Below are 22,318 nucleotides of genomic sequence, written 5' to 3'. Positions count from 1 at the left end.
ACCATTCACATTTGTATCAAATTAACATCTGGAAAAAAAATTTTTTTACTTTTCTCTCACCTGTTTCTGAAACAGGCAGATGACTACGTGTGGGTGTGTTCTCTTTACCACAACTTTTCAATGTTGCTCTTTGCTGGTGGTGGAAATTTAAAGATGAAATAATAATCATAATAATAACTTGTTGAGCCATGAACTTGAATTTATGCCTCCTAATTAATCAGATATTCTAGGCTGTAGGAGAATTCAGACCATGGTCTAGGGTGAAGCTAGGATAAACCTGATGTTCTGTTTTGAAAACTGAGGGGCTCGACATGGACTGCACGCCCTTGTCCCACCCCCATGTCCTGTGAGTGTCATGTGCTGGATGTTGTGCTAAGGAGGCACTTTTTCGGCATTATGGCTTTCAGTTCCCACTACCATCTGTGAGGTGGGGGAAATTCTCAGCTCCATCAGAAAGATAAAGACAGTGACGTTCAGGGCACTGAGTCCTTGTTTCAAGGTCACATGGATTCCAAGTGATAGAAAGGGAATATAAGCTCCTGTTGGTCTCCTTCCAAAGCCCAAGCACTTACCTCCCACGCCAGTGATGGGTTTTTTTCTTTTTATTGTTGGGGATTCATTGAGGGTACAAAGAACCAGGTTGCACTGATGGCATTTGTTAGGCAAGGTCCCCCTTATAATCATGTCCCACTGCCAGCCCCTTCCCTCCTTCCCTCTCTCTGCTCTCCCCTTCCCCCTCCCCCCACCATGTACTAGGTCAGTTGTTTTAAGTTTTCACATCCTTGGGCATTTTTCCTCAAGGGCTGGTCCAAATACCTACTTTTTTTTTTTTTTTTGAGATAGAGTCTCTGTCACCCAAGCTAGAGTGCAGTGGTGTCACCATAGCTCTGCAACCTCAAACTTTTGGACTCAAGGGATCCTCTTGCCTCAGCCTCCTGAGTAGCTGGAAGCACTGGTGTGTACCACCATGTCCAGCTAATTTTTCTATTTTTGTAGAGACAGGAGTCTCACTGTATTGCTCAGGTTGGTCTCAAACTCCTGACCTCAAGCAACCCTCCCACTTCAGCCTCCCAAAGTGTTGGGATTACAGGTTTGAGCTAACACACCTGACCTCAAATGCCTGCATTTTAAAACAAATACCCAAGATGTGGGTGCGGGTGGGCCAACCTTTCTGAGTGATCCTTCTTCTCATGTTTCCAAAGATAAGGCCATTCTATCTCCCTGTAGAGAGAGGCTCAAATGAGGCATGGGGACTCACTTTTCACTCCAAACCTACTGTCCCTATTTAGTCAAGATGGGAAGTTTTGAACCCCAGGAAAGTGCTCACCTGGCAGCTTCAGCGCCCTGTGATCAAAAATCCCATCCTCTGGTGCTCTGCAGTCCCCAGCGGCCTCATCTTTCCACCTCAGCACAATCTGGCCCCAGGCTGCAGGCCGTGTTCGTGGCCTCCTCTTCAGAGGGATAACGTGGCCTGCCTTTGCATTTCTTCCCAGCCTTCATGCTGAGCTGCAACTTCCCCCGGAGGCCCAACTCCGGGGATGTCACGGTGATGGACCTACACTCGGGCGGCATGGCCCACTTCGACTGCCACCTGGGCTATGAGCTCCAGGGTGCCAGACACTGACGTGCATCAATGCCCCAAGCCCCACTGGAGCAGCCCGGAGCCCATCTGCTCAGGTACATGCCAGCCTCAGATGGACCAAACTCACGGGGAAGACCAACCCCCAGGACCTCAGGAGTGACCTCAGGGAATGGCTCTCAGCCCAGGGGAACAGACGGCTCCCAATACAGATGACTGCTGCCCTTGAAATTTTTTTATTGAAGCAAAATACACATAACTTGAAATTTACCATTAAAGACATTCCACATGTTGACAATATTGTGCGACCACCACCGCTACTTGCTGTAAAATACCTTTAGCATCCCAAACAGAAACTCTGTGACCCTTGGCAGTCACTCCCCAACCCCACCCCCAACCTTGGCAGCCACCAGTCTGCTTTCCATCTCCAGGGATCAGCCTATTGGGAACGTTTGTGTAAAGGAGCCATACAATATGTGACTTTTGTGTCTGGTTTCTCTCACTTACCCTTGTGTTTTCAAGGTTCATGCCCATTGTGGCGTGTATCAGAGCTTCAGTCCCTTTTATGGCTGAATAATAACCTACTTTGCCACATTTTCTCTGTTCATTCATTAATAGATACATTTGAGTTGTTCCCACTAGTTAGCTACTATGAACAACTGCTATGAACATTCGCACGTATTTGTGAGGATATAGATTTCATCTTTCTTAAGGATATGGAATTTCTGAGTCATCTGGTAATTCGGTGTTTAGCTTTTTGAGGAACCATCAAAATGTTTTCCACAGCAACTGCACCTTTCTTTTCTTTTCTTTTCTTTTTCTGAGATAGAGTCTCACTTTGTCACCCCAGGCAGACTGCAGTGGTGTCATTGTAGCTCCTTGCAACCTCAAGCTCGTGGGTTAATCCTCTTGTCTTAGCTTCCCAGAGTGTTAGGATTACAGGTGTGTGTCCCTGTGCCTGGCCTGCACCATTTTATTTTCTCACTGGCAATGTACAATGCCGCACCCCCGGCATCTGGCCGTGGTGGGATGGCTCTGTCCGCGTTGTAAAGTACGTGGTTAGGCGGTCTGTGCTCCCCGGAGCGTTACCCCCAGTCCCCCTGGCTTGCAACAGCAGCGCATAAGTTGCCTAGCATGCCTTTTAGTGAACGTAGGAACTCATGAGGTGCGGCATAAAAGCCTAAAACCTGTCTAAAACCTGTTTGTCAAGTTTAAATGCCTGATTGTTTTAAGGAACTGAGGATAAACACAATGACTTACTTGTCCATAATCTCATATAACCAAAGGAGACTTAATGTCTCCAAGGGAGCACGCTCCCACCATGAATGTCAGTGAATTGAGACAATGTATTGAGAGAATGCAGAAAACGGCAAACAAAATGTTCCATCACGATATGCACACCCACCATCCACAGTGCCTCTCACAGAAAAACTTTTCTCTAACACAACATGCATTATCACCATCTGCAATAAAACTTTACTTAGAAAAACATCTTACCTCACTAATTTTCATATGTAACACAAATCAATAGAGTAGTTTAATGTTTAATAAACAATTAACTATGAATCAAAATATAGTTACTAATTAGAGTAAAAATATATAGAAGTAGTCAAGTATTATACATAAAAAAATATGTTCAGCTGTTTTTAAAAGAGATCATAAGAAACTGAGAACAATTACAGAACTAAGAGAAGTTACAAGCCTTGACATTCCTAGATAAGGGGAAGCAACCAGGTGTTACTAATAAAACCACTTCCCTAGAACAAAAACCTTGAAAAAATAAACCACCTCCCTCCAAAGAGCAAAACCTTGAAAACATATAATGCATGATAAACCACATATGGAGACACAAAGATAATTGGAGACACAAAGATAATTTGTAAGCATAAGCAAAATAATGATTACATTGTTTTAACCCTGGAAAGAAAATGTATAAATACCAGACTTAAAAATCAATAAAGTGCAGCTACTTTGTTCATCACCCGTGGTGTGTAGTAGTCTGTCAATTCACCCTGCGTCGACCTTTCAATCCACCTGTAACGTTCACCCTGAACACCCTCAGACTGAGGCCCAACGACTGGCGGTCCGCGACAGTACAGGACTACCAATTTCTCCACATCCTTGCCAACACTTGTTATTTTCCATGTTGTTTTTACTATAGCCATCCTAGTGGGTATGAAGGTAGTGCATCCTGGTTTTGATTTGTTTTTCTCTGATGACTAATGTCAACGATCTTTTGATGTGCTTGATGGCCATTTGGATGTCTTCTTTGTGGAAATGTCTATTTGAGTCCTTAGCCCATTTTTTAATTGGGTTATTTTTGTTGTTGGGAGGTAAACCTTCTTTACATATTAGGGATGATTTGCTATCTGATTTGCAAATATTTTGATCCATTCTGTGGGCTGTGTCATAACTTCTTGATAGCATCATTTGATGCTAAAAGGTTTTAATTTTAATAAAATTAATTATTTTTTCTTTTGTTTCTTGTGCTTTGCCTGTGACTGCTGCCATTTTCTTAGCTCAGCCAATATGAGGCAAGCATCATACTAGGAGCTGCACTTGGTTCTCACAGAAAACCTATGTGATGGGAGCCACTATCCCCATTTTACAGATGAGGCTTGTGAAGGTGAAGTCACTTGCTCAAAATCACCAGACAGAAATTGTTGCGGTTAGCCTGCTAATGCAGTCTGATGCTCTCTAATAAGGAAAAAGCCTTCTGGGTTTGCAGATAGAATCTGAGACTTCAAGGCAGAGGAATTTTAAGCATATGTTGCTGCTTCTTTGTCATTCAAAGACTTTTCTATGTGGATCTATGTAATCATTCAAGAAACATCCACTGGGTGACTGTTGGCTGCCAGACACTGCCTGGGTTCTACAGCTACTGCAGGGACCCTGCCCCCACAGAGTGTCTGGTCGAGATGAGGATATAGTGTGTGTAAATGACTAAACAAGGGGGCAGATGTGATGCTAACAGACTGTGCTACGTACCGGGGCGGACGTTCACAGGGCGGAATGCAGCAGAGTAAGCAAGCACAGAGGAGACATGGGTGTAATTGTGAGAGGCGTTACAATGGAGAAAAGGCATGCGGGGAGAAAATGGCGATGGGGCCCGACCTGGGACAAGGACAGTGATGTGTGAAGGGTCAGGGAAGGGTCACCAAGTGATGTGTGAAGGGTCAGGGAAGGGTCACCCAATGAGAAGACTCTTAAACCACGATCTGGAAGTTAAGTTGGAGATCATCAGACTGAACTGTAGATGCAGAATGGAAATGATTAGTCTAGGCAGAAGAACCAGACTAGGAAAGGTTCAGAGGTGAGAAGGCATTTGGTAAGTTTGAGGAAGTTAAAAAAGAAAGTACCAATCTGGTGAAACTGTAGGTAAAAATGGCAGGATAGGAGGTGGAGCCATGGGCAACAACCGTATTGCTTCCTAAATCCCAAGAGGATGTGAGCAACTGGAAGGAGGAATCTGTAAACACGTAAGCAGAGGAGTGATTGTTCTGGCTTCTATGTGGAAAACAGAGGGTTGAGGCGGTCAGAATAGGTCTGTGGAAATCAGTTAAGACAACAGCAGCTGCTATTTCACTTGAGCTCAGGGAGGAAGGGTTGCCCCTCGACAGTTGAAGAGAATGAGGTTCAGGGAGAAGTCTCCTGGTTAAAGTGGCAGGACTCCGTACAGCATCCTTTTCTCCTGAGCGCTTTCCCTTATCCCTTCACTACTCAGTATGGTCCTCAGACTGATGAGATTATTAATGCAGAATCCTGGGCCCCATGAATGATCGACTGAATTAGGATACTTTATTTTATTTTATCTTATTTTATTTTTAGAGACAGGGTCTTGCTCTGTCACCAAGGCTGGAGTGCACGGCAAGATCTGGCAGCCGTGACCTCCTGGGTTCAAGCAAACCTCCTGCCTCAGCTTTTCAAGTAGCTAGGATTATAGGAACATAACATCACTCCTGACTAATTTTTCTTATTTTATTTTTTTTTGTAGAGACAAGGTCTTTCTATCCTGCCCAGGCTAGTATGGAATCTCTAGCCTCAAGCAATCTTCCTGCCTCAGTCTCCCAAAGTGCTGGGATTCAAGGCATAAGCCATGCACACAGTCAGGATTTTTATTTTAACATGCCCCCTGGATGATTCATGTGCAAATTAAAGTTTAAGAAGCTCTAGGCTGCAGAAATCTGTCCTTGCACTAGTGGGCCCAGCCTCAACCATTTTCAGCTATCAAGAAAGCAAAAATCTTTTTAGATTTTCAACAATCCTGATAGTGGTTGAGAGAGTATAGGTTTTGCATGTTAATTGAGCACCTAATATGTGCCAGGCTATGCTCCATGTACAGAGAGAATACTGGAAATAATAAAACATAAATTCTGCTCTCCAGGCATTTACAGTCAAGTGGAATTCAAAAAGTAAATGAGAGCTGATCATAAATTCTGAGATTTCATTGTGGCAATATTGTTCCCCCAAGGCCCTTCAGAACTTCACTTTTTTTTTTTTTTTTTGGTTTGTTTAACAAAAAGCAAATTCAGACCATAGGGCAGTTAGTCTCCCTGCCTGTCTCATGTTAATTTTTACCTATGTGCAAAATCAGAGAAGAATTAAGCCTCAATTTGTGCTAAGGAAGATGGATGGGGAGCCATGGCTGGCAAACTGAAGCCAGACAGAGCCATCAATTGGCTTAATAAGGCCAAAAGGGGGCAGAAAGGCAGGAAATGATCAGCAGCTCGGGTGGACAGATGGCTGGCACCCCCCACCAGAGGCAGTGCCCTCCATCTTCAGGTCTCAAGCCACAGGGCAGTAATGCTGGCAGCATTTTGACCACCTCCTTTGTGCCAGGAATGGTAGCAAGCTCTCTGTACACATCATTTCATTGATTTCTCGCAGCAGTCCTGTAAGGAGGGTGGAATAATTACCACCATTTTACTCACCTCATATGGGTAAACTCAATTCATAGAACTTAAGTGACTTGTCCTAAAGCCACAGCAAATAACTAGCACAAGCAAGGGTTGAACCTAGAACTAGCTTGCTTGAGAGGACAATCTCTCCACCTAAAAATAAACAGCCTGGAGAGAGACAGTAACCTCATGCTGTCTGTGATCCTGAGAGAAGTGTGGCATTTCTTGGCAATGGCTTTGCTGACTGTCACAGCAGAGTTTGAAGCACACAGGATGGCTATCTACCCTTTCCTCCTATCACAGCCCTATTCAATCATACAGTCATTCAACAAACATTTAATGAGTGCCTGCCATGTGTCAAGCTTTGAACTTGTGCCAGAGGACAAGAAAAAAAAAAAAAAACATTCATTCTTTCAATCAATGAACATTTATGAGGAACCCACAATGTTTCATGCACCTTTCTGGATCAACAGAGTATCATCAGGAGATACAGGGTGAAGCAGAGGCTTCCATAACAGATTCTGGAGCGAGGCAGACCGAGCTCAAGTACCATCTGCTCCACTCACTGGCTATGTGTCCTTGAGCAAGTGACTTAACACCTCCAGTCTCTTTTTACCTCTTTTTCAAAATTAATGGTTTCTGTTTATTTAATAAATATTTACTGATCATATCCTATGGGCTCTTCTGGCTTCTGCTGGTATGATGAAAAACAAACAAAATAACAGTCCCAGCTCTTGTGGAACCTACAAACTTCTTTAACCCTCTGCGAGATGGCTCCAAACTACCTGTTCAATTTTTCATCCTTGTATTCCATCCTTGTATTCCTCTGAAAATGGAGGGGAAACCAAAGGACATGTTCTTGGGCCGAAAACATTTTTTTAAGCTTCTTTGATCTAAAAAACAGAAATGGATCTCAAGACTTGAAAACCTGGTCATGGTTCGGGGCTTTCACCCACCACAACCCCCTGGTTATACTTCACGTCCCTTACTGTGGTGAGAGGGGTCTGCTGCCCACCAGAATAACTCTCCCTAACCATGCACGTGAAAACTATTTCCCAATATCTCCGAAGAATACAGATAAGAATACCTCCTTATTTGTGAACTAGAAAGAGTTCTTTCCAGTGTACAAATCACTTGGTAATATTTCCTTATTAGATTTTTATGATAAAAGTAATATATGACTTTGGTTAAAAAAAATTCAAGAAATATAGAAGTGTATAAAGTAGAAAGAAATCACTTTTATATTCCTGGTCTCAATCGATCCTTGCAAATAGCTCATTAAAATAGGTATGACAGACCATTTTCTAACTTGCTAGGTTTTTTTCCCTTAAAAAATAGTGAACATTTTTCTATGTCCTTTTTTTTTTTTTTTTTCTTTGAGATAGAGTCTAACTCTGTTGCCCAGGCTGGAGTGCAGTAGCACAGTCATAGCTCCCTGCAGCCTTCAACTCCTCGGCTCAAGGAATCCTCCTGCTTCAGCCTCCTTAGCAACTAGGTCTATAGGACTATAGGCATATGCCACAACACCTGGATAATTTTTCTGTTTTTTTTTGTTTTTTGTTTTTTGTTTTTTTTTTTGTAGATACAGGATCTCCCTATGTTTCTCAGGCTGGTCTTGAATGCGTGGCCTCAAACAATCCTCCTGCTTTGGCCTTCTAAGGAATCCTATGTTCTTTTTTTCTTCTTCTTTTTTTTTTGAGACAGAGTCTCACTATGTCACCCTCGGTAGAATGCTGTGGTGTCAGCAACCTCCAACTCTTGGGCTTAAGTGATTCTCCTGCCTCAGCCTCCCAAGTAGCTGGGACTACAGGCACTCACCACAACACCCATCTATTTATTTTATTTTATTTTTTATTTTTTTTGCAGTTTTTGGCTGGGGCCGGGTTTGAACCTGCCACCTCCAGTATTATGGGGCCAGCACCCTACTCCTTGGAGCCACAGACACCACCCAAAGCCCAGCTATTTTTTTTTGTTGTGGTTGCCATTGTTTTTTTTAGCTGGCCCGGGCTGGATCAAACCCACCACCCTGGGTGTATGTGGCTGGCACCCTACCCACTTAGCTGGCCTGGGCTGGATTCAAACCCGCCACCCTGGGTATACGTGGCTGACACCCTACCCACTAAGCTATGGGTGCAGCCAGGAATTCTATATTCTTAAGCATTCCTTGAGGACATGGTCTTTTCTAACTATAGCAGTGACATTATTTACAGTTATGTATCATGACTTAATGACAGGGATGCATCCTGAGAAATGTGTCCTTAGGTGATTTTGTCATTGTGCAAACATTACAGAGTACATTCACACAACCTTCTATGGTATAACCTCCTCCGCACCTAGGCTATATCCCCTGTTACTCAGAGATCATAAGCCTGTATAGCATGAAACTGTACTGAATTTCCCAGGCAATTGGAATACAATGGCAAGTATTTCAGTATCTAAACCTAGAAAATGTACAATAAAAATAGGACACCATAATCTCATGGGACCAGTGTTTTATATGTGGTCTGTCATTGACTCAAATGTCATTATGTGGTGCATGACTGTATTTCACTAAACATCTGGAGTGGACATTCATATTATTTTTCACTTTCTACTCTTCAAAACAAGAGAGCAGTGAAAATGTTTATTGCTAAATCTTTGTGCAAATCTCCAGATCTCTTTCTAGGATAAATTTCCAGAACCCTAATTACTGGGTCAAAGTACTAAAATTATTTTCTAGACTTCTCACTGAAAGCTCTCCTGCAAGCACATCACAGTTTGCATTCTAGCCAGTTGTGAATAAGAATAAACTTTTACCATTTTCAACTTTTATTACTGCTTTTTACTTTGGCCAATTAGGTGGATGAAAGTGGAATGTAGTTTAGATTGACATTTCTTTTATTATTAGCGAAGCTGAATTTTTTTTAGTGCTTACTAAGTACTCAAAATATACTTCTTCTGGCTTGGTGCCTATGGCTCAAACAGCTAAGGTGCCAGCCACATACACCTGAGCTGGTGGGTTCAAATCTAACCCGGGCCCGCCAAGCAACAATGACGGCTGCAACCAAAAAATAGCCAGGCGTTGTGGTGGGCGCCTATAGTCCCAGCTACTTGGGAGGCTGAGGCAGGAGAATCGCTTGAGCCCAGGAGTTGGAGGTTGCTGTGAGCTATGTGATGCCACCACACTCTCCAGGTCAACAGCTTGAGGCTCTGTCTCAAAAAAAAAAAAAAATATATATATATATATATATATATGTGTATATATGTATATATATACATATATACATTTCTTCTGTTGTGAAATGCCTATTTACATCCTTGATTACCATTTTATAATTAAAACCAGGGCAAAGCTAGTGCCATGCAAAAGTCCTTAAGCAGCAGTCATTCCCTACCATGAAACACACACATTGAAGGTTCCAACTGTGGAGTGAGAGCCTCTGTAAAATAGGACGATTTCCTCCCAAGAGAACAAGTTTCTTCCAAGCTTTCCTTTCCTTGCCCTGTTTTTCCCACCACAGGTCTCTGGTATTTCACTCTCGCTTAGGGTTAGGGGTAAGGGTCGGGAAAGAGCCAAACACTAACTTCCTCTGTCTCTGCTCTCCCTCTCACCCTCCCACCCCTACTTTCGCATCCAGCCCCTTGTGGAGGGGCAGTGCACAATGCTACCATTGGCCGCGTCCTCTCCCCAAGTTACCCTGGAAATTCCAATGGGAGTCAGTTCTGCATGTGGACCATTGAAGCTCCGGAGGGACAGAAGCTGCACCTCCACTTTGAGAGGCTGTCGCTGCATGAGAAGGACAGGTAAGCCTCGAAAGGTCTGCACACAGCCCCTTTCCCTCCCGGAGTGTTAGATTGTAGCCAAGGGTTTGGAGTCCTGACATGGTGAAGCTTTGACTCATGGAATTCAAGAAAAGAAAAGGTGGGTGAATGACAAGGATCTCAGAGACCATCAGCTTCAATCTCTTCTTTTTACAGATAAGGAAACTACAGCATAGAGAGGGAAACAGACTTACCCCTGGCCACACAGCAGGGGGGAGGCAAAACAAACCGGGCATCCAGGCCCCACATTGCCTGCCTCATTCTTTCTTTTGCACCACCTTTTATTATCATTATTATTGTTGTTGTTATTTCAGGTTCATTGAGGGTACAAAGAATTAGGTTACATTGATTGCATTTGTTAGGTAAAGACCCTCTTATAATTGTTTCTTGCCCCCAAGAGGCGTGCCATACACCCTAACCCCCAGCCCTGCTTCCCCTGTCCCCCACCCTGACTTGATTTGAGTTTTTCTCGCATGAGGCTAATGCACATCCTTTTCTGCAGTGGAATGAGGAAGGGGTGTTTACTGATCACCTGCTCTGTGCCCAGCCATGTGTTAGGTGCCATGGGGAACAGCAGAGAATTAAAGAACATTGGTTCCTGGAATGATAGAAAGTCGAAATGGAAAAATTAGCTTAATACCCATAACACAACTCAAAAGAAGTTCCAAGGCAACATCTAAGCAAAAGCACGTCTGTAGCCTCTAAGTAATAGGCATAGAATCCAGAACCTTAAAACTTTAATATTGTAGGAACTTATTCTAGAATATTCTTTAAAAACGAGGGTCTCAGTTGCTTTCTTGGCTTGGGTTCCCTTGGAAGCAGACATAGTGATAAGAATGGGAAAGAAAGTGGTTGATCTGGGAGTTGAACTTTTTTTGAGTGACCCTTTTTGCCAAAGACTTCTGTTCTTTGAAAGAGGAGCCCTGGCATACAGCCCCCAAGCTATAACAGAGTCAGCTGAGATTAAAAGTCTGTGGGATGCCCCTCCCCACTCCTGGGACGGCCCCTGGCCTCCACGGCAGCTCCCTCCTTGTCTCAGCCACACTGGACACATGGCAAAATGAACAAACTTTGCTCCCACATTTATGCGTCTTACATTACAAATTCATCTGGGCAACATAAACCGTTTTTATGAGTCACGGTAAAAGGCTCAAAGGATTAAAACTGTGTGTTTATGACTCCATAAAAGAAAGTTATCTAATTTGTATACTGTTTTCTTCCTCACTTTTGTATAATTTCTTTAAAAATACCAGGACTAGCAAGCAGTCAAGTATCAAACGGTCTTAATAACCATAAAAATAAACATCCAACATTTTGTCGAATACATTTTATTTTTCAGTGCACTTTATTTTAAAATTTTTTCAAAGTGTATTTATAAAATAGGTCAGAAAGACGTAATCCTTCCTTTCATGCTGGGGAAATTGAGGCCCAAAGATGTTTTGAGACTTATGTAAACTCGGTTGATTGAGAGTTGGAAACTGGAAATCAGAGCTCCTGACTACTTCCCACACAGTGCTCTTAGGAATCGAGGATCATAGTTAGAGCCTTATAGGGATCAAATTCTTAATAAATGGGACTTAAACACCAGCTCTGTCCTGGATACTTTATATGCACGATCTCTCATCCCTGCATTCTGACATAAGTCTGATTGTACCCACTTTACAGATGAGAAAATAACAGATCGGAGAGGTAAATTTCTCTTGCTCGAAGTCATACAACTTAGAAGTTATACAGCTGGGACTCAAACCCAGGTCTTCCTGACTTTATATAAGCCACTGTTTCAGCAAAGATATTAGTTCATTAATCCCAACTTCTCAATGACTGATATTATAATAAACATCAATTTGATAGTTCATTAATTGGTTTATTACATCACACTTACCAATTTCCCTACAACCTCAGAATAAATCCATAGGGAGTCCAGGACAAGCATTTAATCCCACTCTGTAGAAGAAGAATCAGGTCCACCATGGTGACACAGGTCGTGTGGGCAAGCAAGAGGCAAAGTCATGTTTTGAATCCAGGAATGCGACTTTCCAAAGGAGGCAATCATAGCACAGTTCTTTCTTTGCTGAGTCAGTGGCACAGGAAAATCTCTCAGAATTCATCATCTCCTTTTGTACCACCAGGATGATGGTCCACAGCGGGCAGACCAACAAGTCAGCTCTTCTGTATGACTCCCTCCAAACCGAGACTGTCCCCTTTGAGGGCCTCCTGAGTGATGGCAACACCATCCGCATTGAGTTCACATCCAGCCAGGACCGGGCAGGATCCACCTTCAACATCCGATTTGAGGGTGAGGGTCCCTGGAGGGCCCTTCCTTCTCTTGGGCTGGGGGCCTGGTGAATGAGAAGCATTCGGTGGGGTGGGGGGACTGGTGCTGGGTCCTGAGAGATAGAAATCTGGGCTCCTAAGGATGGGGAAGACCCAGTGGCCATAGGGATCCTTTGACTCCTGGTTCTATTAATAATTTCACCCACCATTTACTGGGTGCTTATTATGTGCCTGGTGCCTTGTATACATTGTTTATTTGATCCCAACCACATTGAAATGTTAGGATTAGTATTATCTCCAGTTTTAGATGAGGCAACTGAGGGAACTTGGGCCACTTGCCCAACACCACCAGCAGACAAGAATGGCGCTAAGATTTCTTTCCAGCACTTACAGGGGTTCCTAATCTTTCACTTTACTTTCCCCAGTGGACCTCTTAGAGTCCAGCAACCTCTTCCTCCAAGAAGAACTAGCAAGGGCCTCTCCTGCTCCAGCCTCAGGGGGAGGCACTCTGGATATTTCATGTACATTGGGGGAATTTCTGTTCTGGCTCCCCCAAGAAAAGTTGGCCATTATCACAGACAAATGTATGGTTTCTGGTGGCAGAAATCAGGACTCTGAAGTGGGAACCCCATGGGATATGAAAAGAAATTAAAACACAACTCTCTGCAGAGTAGAGAGCCAGAGAGTCTTATTCCCAGTTTAGATTTGAAAACAATTAGGCCCCAAACAGGCAAGTGAATGGCCCAAGGGGTCTCATCAGGTCAGCTGGAACAAGGACACATGTTCTGGTACTTATATTCCTTGGGATTTTTCTAAACAACAAGAGGGGCCTCATCTCCTGGGATGCAGCACCCTGGGGTGGCCCCGACTCATCTGAGTGGACGTCTCCCTTTGTATTCCCACCCCAGCATTTGAGAAAGGCCACTGCTGTGAGCCTTATATTCAGAATGGGAACTTCACCACATCGGACCCAACCTACAACATCGGGACCATAGTGGAGTTTGCCTGTGACCCTAGCCACTCCCTGGAGCAGGGCCCGGCCATCATAGAGTGCATCAATGTCCAGGACCCGTACTGGAATGACACAGAGCCCCTGTGCAGAGGTAAGCGGCTCTCTGCCCTCTTCCCAGGGACTCTACCCTTCAGATGGGAGGACTAAAGCCACAGGTCACAGGCATGTCCCCCATTTACATACCAATATTGGGATTAGAAACCTTTCCAGGGCTCACTACCCTTTGGATCAGGGCTGCTACCTGTCTTGAGAAAATTGCAAAATGGATAAACTTTAAAAGGTGCTCCTTCCTCCAAGGATGCTGCACATCTCGGACCCCTGCATGGACTTCAGCTCCTACATAACACCTCTTGCGCACACACTCGTGCAGTGCCAACCCACCCCACAACACTCGGCAGTCCTGAATCTCATTAATAGTGGTAATAATAATAGCTGTCAATTGGTGTGTAATAACTACACTACCGGCACTCTGCCAAGGGCTGTATGTGCACTATCTAATTTCATCCTCTCCACAATCTTATAAAGCAGATATCATTAGTCCCACTTACAGATGAAAGAACTGATGCTATGAAGTGACACATCTAAGAACACATCGAGGTCATTGGCAGAGACAAAAATGGAACTCAGGTCTCCCTGTTTTTAGAGATCTACGCTCTGGACAAGGTTGGCTGTGTAGGGGCCCTTACCTACACAGGCCCCCAGCGTCCTTCCCTGCCTGTTTCCCCATATCCACTGAGCTACCTTAAGGCTGGATCTCTAGGTGGCACATGGAATAACAAAGGCTTCTCTTGCTCTTGGCAGCCACTGCCTGGATGGCAGTTGGCATAAAATCACAGCCTTGCCATGGTGAGGGATTGATCCCTATATTAAATGTGCTGGTTTAACAGAGTGGAATTTATTGGTACTTTGGCCTCTGCCACGTTCAGAACTTTCCAAAGCAGTAAATACAAAATGGAATTTAAAAAGCACCAGCCATGGCCACATCTCTGCTTCCAGTTCAGGGCCAGGAACTGTCACAGTAAAGTCATCTAAATTACTGAGCACTACCATGTGCCAGGCATCGTGCTGTACATTTCACATTCATGAACTCAACTGAGCTTCAAAATAACCCAATGAAGTCAGCAGTTACCCTAGTTTTATACAGAAATGGAGCTCAGGCTCCAAGCCATTACATGCCTTCTCCTAAAGCCTATTGGTGGCAGATACAAGACTGGCCTCCAGGCCCCCAGGCACCTGACTTGAGTGACTGTCTCTTGGCCACACTACTTGCCCTGTGCAAAGGGCAGCTGGGGATTCAGTCCGACCTTTAGGCTCTGCACTTGGTCCTGAAAGAGCTACAACACCCTTAGCCCAACTTTTACCAACCCTTATGTAAAGAGCAGGCAGGTGGCCAGCTCTCATTTAATTATTCATATACACATGCTGCCTGCCTGAGGTGAAAACACCTGTCCACGACCCACAGAGACCCATAGCTGTCTGACTGCACAGCCCACACTCTTAGCCACTTCACCATACAAACAAAATCTATCTGTCTTTTACAGCCATGTGTGGTGGGGAGCTTTCTGCTGTGGCTGGGGTGGTGCTGTCCCCAAACTGGCCAGAGCCTTACGTGGAAGGTGAAGACTATATCTGGAAGATCCATGTGAGCGAAGAAAAACGGATCTTCTTAGCTATCCAGTTGTGAGTGTTTATCGTGGGTGACCTCCCCCCCACCCCACCCCTGCCAGTCCAGACACATTTAAGACATTGGGGAGGAAATTGCTCTTGTTTTATTTTTTCAACCGATGTTAATTAAGCATCTACAATGGGCCAGGGATTGTGTAAATAACTGGTGAGACCAACGATAGCAGCAGATGCTGCTCTAGTCCCTATCTTTGAGGATCTCTCCCGTGGGATAAAATGGGAGGATGTTTGAACTCTGCCCACTTGTTTGTAGAAAGTATACTGCGGGCCGTTCTCATGGGTGAGGGGACTCTATCCGCTCGGTGATGGATTTTGTACCTATTGTTCGTATCCTTGGGGTCACAGCTTACCTCAGCAGGGTTAATGTGCATCCTTCAACCTTCTCTCTTGGCTCAGCTCCAAACCATCAGCTTACTTGCTAAACTTCTGTCCTTTAACTCTCCTTCAGGATGGGAGCCTCTGTGGAAAGCTGGCTCCAGTTGGCCATCTTGCTCCGTACCCCACCCCAGTTCCTATCTTTGAGAAATTCAGGATCTGAGGAAACATATTAAATGAGTATGCACATATATAATTGCATACAGGAACTTTAACAAGAAATATAAGGAAAGCCTGGTGGTACTATGAGATTCTATGATGGGGATTTGAAATAAAGAGGACCATCAGAAAAGGCTTCCTAAAGCTTGGAACTAAAGGATGAGCTGGAGTGATGCATACCAAAGGAATGGTATGTGCAAAGGCCCTGTGGCAAGAGCAAACACGACATTTTCAAAAGCCCGAATGCCCAGTGAGGCCAGGAAGAGGGGATCACTATAACACATGCCCACTGTGCTACGGTAGTTTATTTTCCTATCTGTCTCCGTCAGTGAGACCAGTCAGGGTCTCATTTACTTGTTTGTAGGGTCTAACACAGAGCCTGATGCATAGTAGAGACTCAGGAAATGATTGCTGAATGAAAAACTGTTTAATGAATGGACAGTGTAGCTGTGTTTTCTATTCTCAGAGGGAGTAACCATAAGATGCTTCATCCAGAATATTCCCCCCACCTCCCCAGGAGGATGACACTCACAGGAAGCAGGGAAGCACCTGCTCTGGGCCAGATAAAACAGTGATTGGTCTAAGCATTTATATCTTAGGTAATTCTCATGTGGAACCCTGCCTGGAAGGTAATTATCCCCATCGTCTGGATAAGACAGCTGAAGTGCAGGGAGAAGTCCCAGCTAGCGAGTAGCAAAGCTGAGATCTAAGTTTTGTGGCTTCTCAGCTGTGCTCTTTCCACTGCCCTGTGTGAGATGAGCGTGAGAAGGGGACAAAGACAGATGGTGGTGTCTGGTGAGAGCAAAATAAAAAGACTCCCTGGCAGACCCAAGTGGCTGAGGGTGAGGGGGGATGCCAAAACCCAGCAGACTGGAAACAGAACTCAGGGCTGCCTGGCTCTGCAGAGGAGCCTTGCAAGAGAGAAGGGAACTATCTTCAAATTATTAGTGACTGGCGTTTTAGGTTGTTTCTTAGAGGCAGCAGAAGTGTTCTCCAAGGTTGTCCCAAAAGCTTCTATTCCAGTGGAGTCAAAAACTTCCAGAGCTCCTTGTGGAAAAGGACCAGGCCAAGCTGAGAACAAACCTCTTCACCTCCCCGCTGCGTGGCTTTGGGCTTCCCTGTGGGCCTCTGTTTTTCTCATCTGTAACGGAGGTCTTGGAACGGCAGTGTTTTGTGGCCACAGGAAGCAGAGGGTGTATGCCTCTACCCCCGGCCTGAGTCACGTGCTCACCCTCTCTCCCCTGTTCCCTCCCTTCTGCCTTCTAGAGTCTGGAAGGAGATGCTCATTCATTCATTCATTCTAGACGTATTTTCTGAGTATCTGCTATGAGCCAAGCACAATTTTAAGTCCTGCAAAGTTCTCATAGGTGTGGTAAAATTTATTTTGGCAAAGCATGGAATGGTCTCTCTTAACTCTAGGGGGAAAAAGTGGCTGTGTACCTACTGTGTGCCAGCCCTAGGATGAGTGCCAGAGATACAACTAGAAGGAAAACAGAAAAGTCTCCACCTCCATATGTGGTGGGGGGTGTCCTCCTCCAGGTCGAGCAGAGAGGAGGAGGATGGCAGCTGAGAGTGCTGGGGTGGAGTTAGGGGGGCTCCCCGGAAGAGATGACTTCTCCACCAGGATGAAAGAGAAGGTAGGCAGGCGAGAGGGGGAGCAGAGTGTCCCAAATGACAAAGACAGCCTCTTCAAAGAGAGGAAGTGAAAGAGTATGCCCCACCTCCGTGCATAAAGGAGGTTTAATATAGCTGGAGCATAGTGGCTGGGTAGGAGTTATAGAAGGAAAAGGTCAAAGAGAGGATCTGGGAGGAGTTTAGGTGAAACTTCAAGTAGAAAACTTCATTTAAAAGCTGTGCCTGCTGGAGGCTGCATCCTCTAGGAAGCCTCATGATAAATATAAATTTATAGTCCCAGCTTACGAATTCCCTCTCCCAGAAGTCACTGGGCAGCCACCTCAGTCTTCAGCCAAGAGAAGGTAAAATCAACTCCAGGGTGCTTGTTTTATCCTGCAGAGGTTGTCATCTGTCCCTGAACCCTGAGAAATTGTCTGTGATCCCCTCTCTTGCATGTAGCTCTGCTGTTCTCTTCTCACAGGGACAGTTTAGGGTGGTTTTGCTTAAATAAGACTGGCCCACATCTCTCTTTGGTGCCAGAGATTGGGATGAGGACATAGGGAAATGGGGCTCCTGCTTTCATCACTTCTAGGCATCAAATATTCAATTAACCTCCAGCTTCACCCCAGATTGGGTTTTATTCCCACCACTCACGCGAAGAGCTGGCTGATCTGGGAAACACAAGCAATTAAAGTTTCCCCAAATCTAGGCCACTGGCACCAGTACCAGAAGGAAGGAAGGGGACCCTTCCAGGGACAGACTTTCTCTCTTCTGATCATTTGTTTGGCGACATTAAATGTGAGCATTGACTGGCAGAGAGGATCCCCCAGCTCACCCTTTCCATGCCATCAACAGCCCTGGACCCAACACCAGCCTCTTCTGGCCTCAGATTCCTCCTCTGCATAATGACAGCTGCCATTATCCAGGGTAGGACAAACTCTAACCCTTACAGAGCCAGGCAAGTAACCTAAATACGGGAATTGGGGATGGTGTGAAATAGTATGGAGTGCAGGCCCTGTGATGACCCATCTAAATCATCTAAATTTGATGTTTTAAGGTAACACTCTTCCCCACGCCCCCAAAAATAAAACTGTCTACTGACTGGATTCAAGTTGAGAGCTGCCAGTTTTCAGCCCTTGCTCTAGGTAGTGATGATGGCCCTTTCTCATCATGGCAATGAAGAAATTTATATTATTGAGCATTTATTCTTGGTAAGGTCTTTGCTAACATGAATTTCTAGTAAAAAATAAATTTCCTCACTTGTCTCCCATAGCAATCCTATAAGGTAGTTCCAGCTATTATATTCAACATATATTGACTTACTGCCTCACTGAGTCATGTGGATATTTAAGTGGCATCTCAAACAAAATGTATCTGAAATAAAAACTCAGATTCTCCTTCCTGATACTTATTTTACTCCATCTGTCCCATCTCAGTAAGGAGTAATCCATTCTAACATCTGCTCAGGCAAAAAAAAAAAAAAAATGTAATTGAAAGATTTTAAGTAACCCCTTGAAGTCCCTCTGGCCCCGTGGGATGCTGGTAAATGCTGAACAACTGGATTTCTCAGCAGGGGAGGAGGGGGTGGGCTACATCCTGATTTGTAATATTTGCCTATTTCCATGGTGTAAATATTCCCACCATAGCCGGTTTCAAAACACCAATGTAATGATAATAGGCTCAGCAAATGCCTGGGCACTTAACAATCTGCCCTTACAAACCAGGATCAGCCGGCTCCAGCACATTCACTGTGAACGGAATTTTTTTCTTTCTCTCACATCCTATATCTAAATCCTCGGTAAATACTGTTGAGTCTATTCAAAAACCGAAACATGCCCAGAGTCCAAGCGCTTCTGACACCTGCTCTGCTGCCTCCCGGGTCCAAGATACCCCCATCTCTTCCCAGGATTATTGCAACATCCTCCTCTCAGGTTTCCCTGTTCCCACATTTGTCCCCTTTGCACTATTTCTAATCTACCATTCTGAGTGATCCTGTAAAAAGATTCTGTTAAGTCAAATCACATCATGCTCTGCTCAAAACTCTACCATAGCTCTGCATTTTATTCAAAGTTAGAGCCAAAGTTCTTACAAAAGGCCATATGTAATCTGGCTCTCTGCCCTCCTCACTCTTTTCGTTTGACTACACTGACCTCAGGGCCTTTGCACTGCTGTCTTCCCTATACTGGGATGTTCTGCCCCAAATGTCTGAGTATCTCTTCATCTTCACATCTCCCATGCTTATTGCCACCTGGCACACTGCACATTGCTGTATCTGTTGAAATGTTTTAACTCCCACCTTCTCTACTTAGAATGTCACCTCCATGAGAACAGAAGGATTTTTTCCTGTTGTCTTCACTGCAGTAACCCCAGCACAGATGCTAATGCATGACTCATAGTAGAGGCTCAATAAATAAAAGCCAATGAAACAATGGTAACTTGTCATAGTCATACAGCCATAAAGTTTCAAAGCCAGAATTCAAGCCCAAATTCATGTCTAGTCGGCTACAATGTACAAGAAAGGGGAGAAAAGACAAATATAGGAAGGTCTTCTAGGGACATGGCCTCCATTTGTCAATAAACTTACATATATTATACAATAAGAAACCTAGTTGGTAAGAAATAACATTTTGGCTTTAAATTATCAGATAAAGTAATGTTGTGCCCAGATATCAAAATCCCCCACAAAGACCACTAAGGAGCCGAGTCCGATGCAAAAGCAAAAAAGCCATTTTATTGCAAGCTCGAGCTTGGGCCCCCAGGGTATCCCTTACAATGGATCAGAGCCAGGAGCCCCAAGCTTTGGAGCAGGGGGTTTTTATGGTTCCACGCAGCGGGTGGGTGTGCACAGCTTGAAACAAAGGGGGCGCTTCTGGATTGGTCAGGTGGGGGGATCCCTGATTGGTGGGCAGTTGTCTCATGATTTGGGGGAATTGCCTGGGCTTGCCTGGAAAGTTAAACTTACTGAGTGAAATGGGGGGGGGGAGAGCGAAACTCAACTCCTAAGATGGCGCTGGTCTGGTTCTTTCAGTAACAGTAGCCGGAAGACCATCGAGAGGTTTTATAGAGTTTTAATATCAAAGCATCCACCATCAAAGACCTCAGAATCAGAATATCTAGAGTGGGAGGACTTCAGAGGGCCCCAAGTCCAGTGATGTTCAAATATGCTGGGAGAGTTTGGGGACCAAGTAGGGTGAAGTATGGGGAGGCCATACTGTTTTTCTGAATAATCGGGGTACCAAATGCTAAGCCAATCTGAAAGTGGTGGTGTATCCACAGCCAGGGTCAGTATGGAGCCAGTGAAGAGGGCACTGCTCTCCCTCAGGCAACACTGTGCCCTTCCAAGGACGAAGCAACCAACATCGTCCCACCTGCAAACTTGCAGCAACATCAGAATTGATTCAGTTTCAGCTTCATCCACCATAGACATGTTGTGAAGGCTGTGACTATTGTCATTGAGCAAGTTCAATTCTATTCTACAAATGTTTTTGAGCACCTACTAGGTAGCAGGCATTGTGGGTGAACACTGGTGGGAAGCAAGTCAAATGGAGTCCTGCCCAGGGAGCCACGTTGTAAGCGGACCTGGTGTGCGCGAGGGGAAATGCAGGGCCCTTGGGGGTGCAGAAGCAGGAAAAGCTTTCCTGGAAAAGTAATCTCTACATCAGAGGTTCTCAATTTTGCCCCAGGGGACACGCTCTGATATCTGAAGGCTTCTCTGGTTGTGACAGTTGGAGGGTGGACTGGAGGGTGCTCCTGGCATTTGGTGGGTAGAGGCCAGAGAGGTTGGTTACCCAGCATCCAGCAATGCACAGAGCAGCCCCCCACCTGAGAAAATGTCAATAGTGATGAAGGAGAGAAACCCTAATCTGTGCTGAGACCAGAAAAAGAGAGAGAAAGTGGGCCAAGATGGAGGGGAACGGTGCTGCAGCCAAAAGGAAGAGAATGTGCTGAGGTCCAGAGGCAGGAAAACAACAGCTCTCTTATTTGTCCATGACACTTAATATGTGCTTACACTTAAGACATCCCAGGCACTTACGTCCTAGGTATCCTTATAACAAGCAGATACAGTGGTTCTGTTATTATCTCCATTTTACAGATTAGTAAACTGGGGCTCAGGGAGGGGGAAGAGTGCTTATGATTGCACAGCCAAGAACTGGCAGGGCTCAAATTTGAACCCTGCTTGCCATGTCTCCACGGCCCTGCCTGTGTTTCTGGGGCTCAATGACTCATCAATAAAATAGGACATCCGGGGGGTTAGTGGGATGGAGGAGGGCCTCAAAGGCCGCATTAGGGAATCTGGGCTTTCCCAAACTGGGCAGCAGGGAAAAGGTCTTAAGCACTAAAAGGGATTAAAGCTTTGCAAAAGGGAGCCGAGTCCTCTGGTCACCAGCCCAAAGCTTGCTCTGACAAGCTCTGGCACACACTTGGCAGAGTGGTATCTGGGCTTGGCACCTCCTCCCTCCCACAGAGGGAGTGAAAATAGCATCTCACCAGCCAGGGTTATGTGAGGCCCAAGAGCTGCTGGGTTTAATTTATCTTGCTTGGTTTCCACTGACAGTTTTAGTAAACCAACTTGGGTTTGATAGTAAAAATAATTCCGTCCTCCGGGCCCCTCAGCACTCCTAAGTGTTTGCAATTGTTATTTATCACATCAACAAGGGGGAAGGAGTTTGCTCGGCAGACTGAACTGGGTAGGTGGCCCGTAGTGGGTGCTGGGCAAGGTTTGCTGAGTCATGAATGAGGACATGAGCCACGTGGGCCAGGCAAAAGGGGACCTTTTTCCCCTCCTCGTCTGCTAGCAGTCTGTTGATGCTGTGGGCATAAAGACAGTTCTCACTAGTCACCTTTAAGAGCCTACTATGCATTAGGCCCTAAGCTGCATAGTTTATGTCCATGAGCAAAAAAGAATGTGAATATTATTATGTA

General features: G+C 45.0%; 1 pseudogene; it reads left to right on the top strand.

Annotated features, from left to right (window-relative positions):
- The window catches only part of LOC128574155 (seizure 6-like protein), a 62,974-nt pseudogene that overhangs the window by 5,674 nt on the left and 34,982 nt on the right, over positions 1-22,318 (top strand).

This window comes from Nycticebus coucang, chromosome 21 (assembly GCF_027406575.1).
Source record: "Nycticebus coucang isolate mNycCou1 chromosome 21, mNycCou1.pri, whole genome shotgun sequence".
NCBI lineage: Eukaryota > Metazoa > Chordata > Mammalia > Primates > Lorisidae > Nycticebus > Nycticebus coucang.
This window is presented reverse-complemented; position numbering and strand designations above follow the sequence as displayed.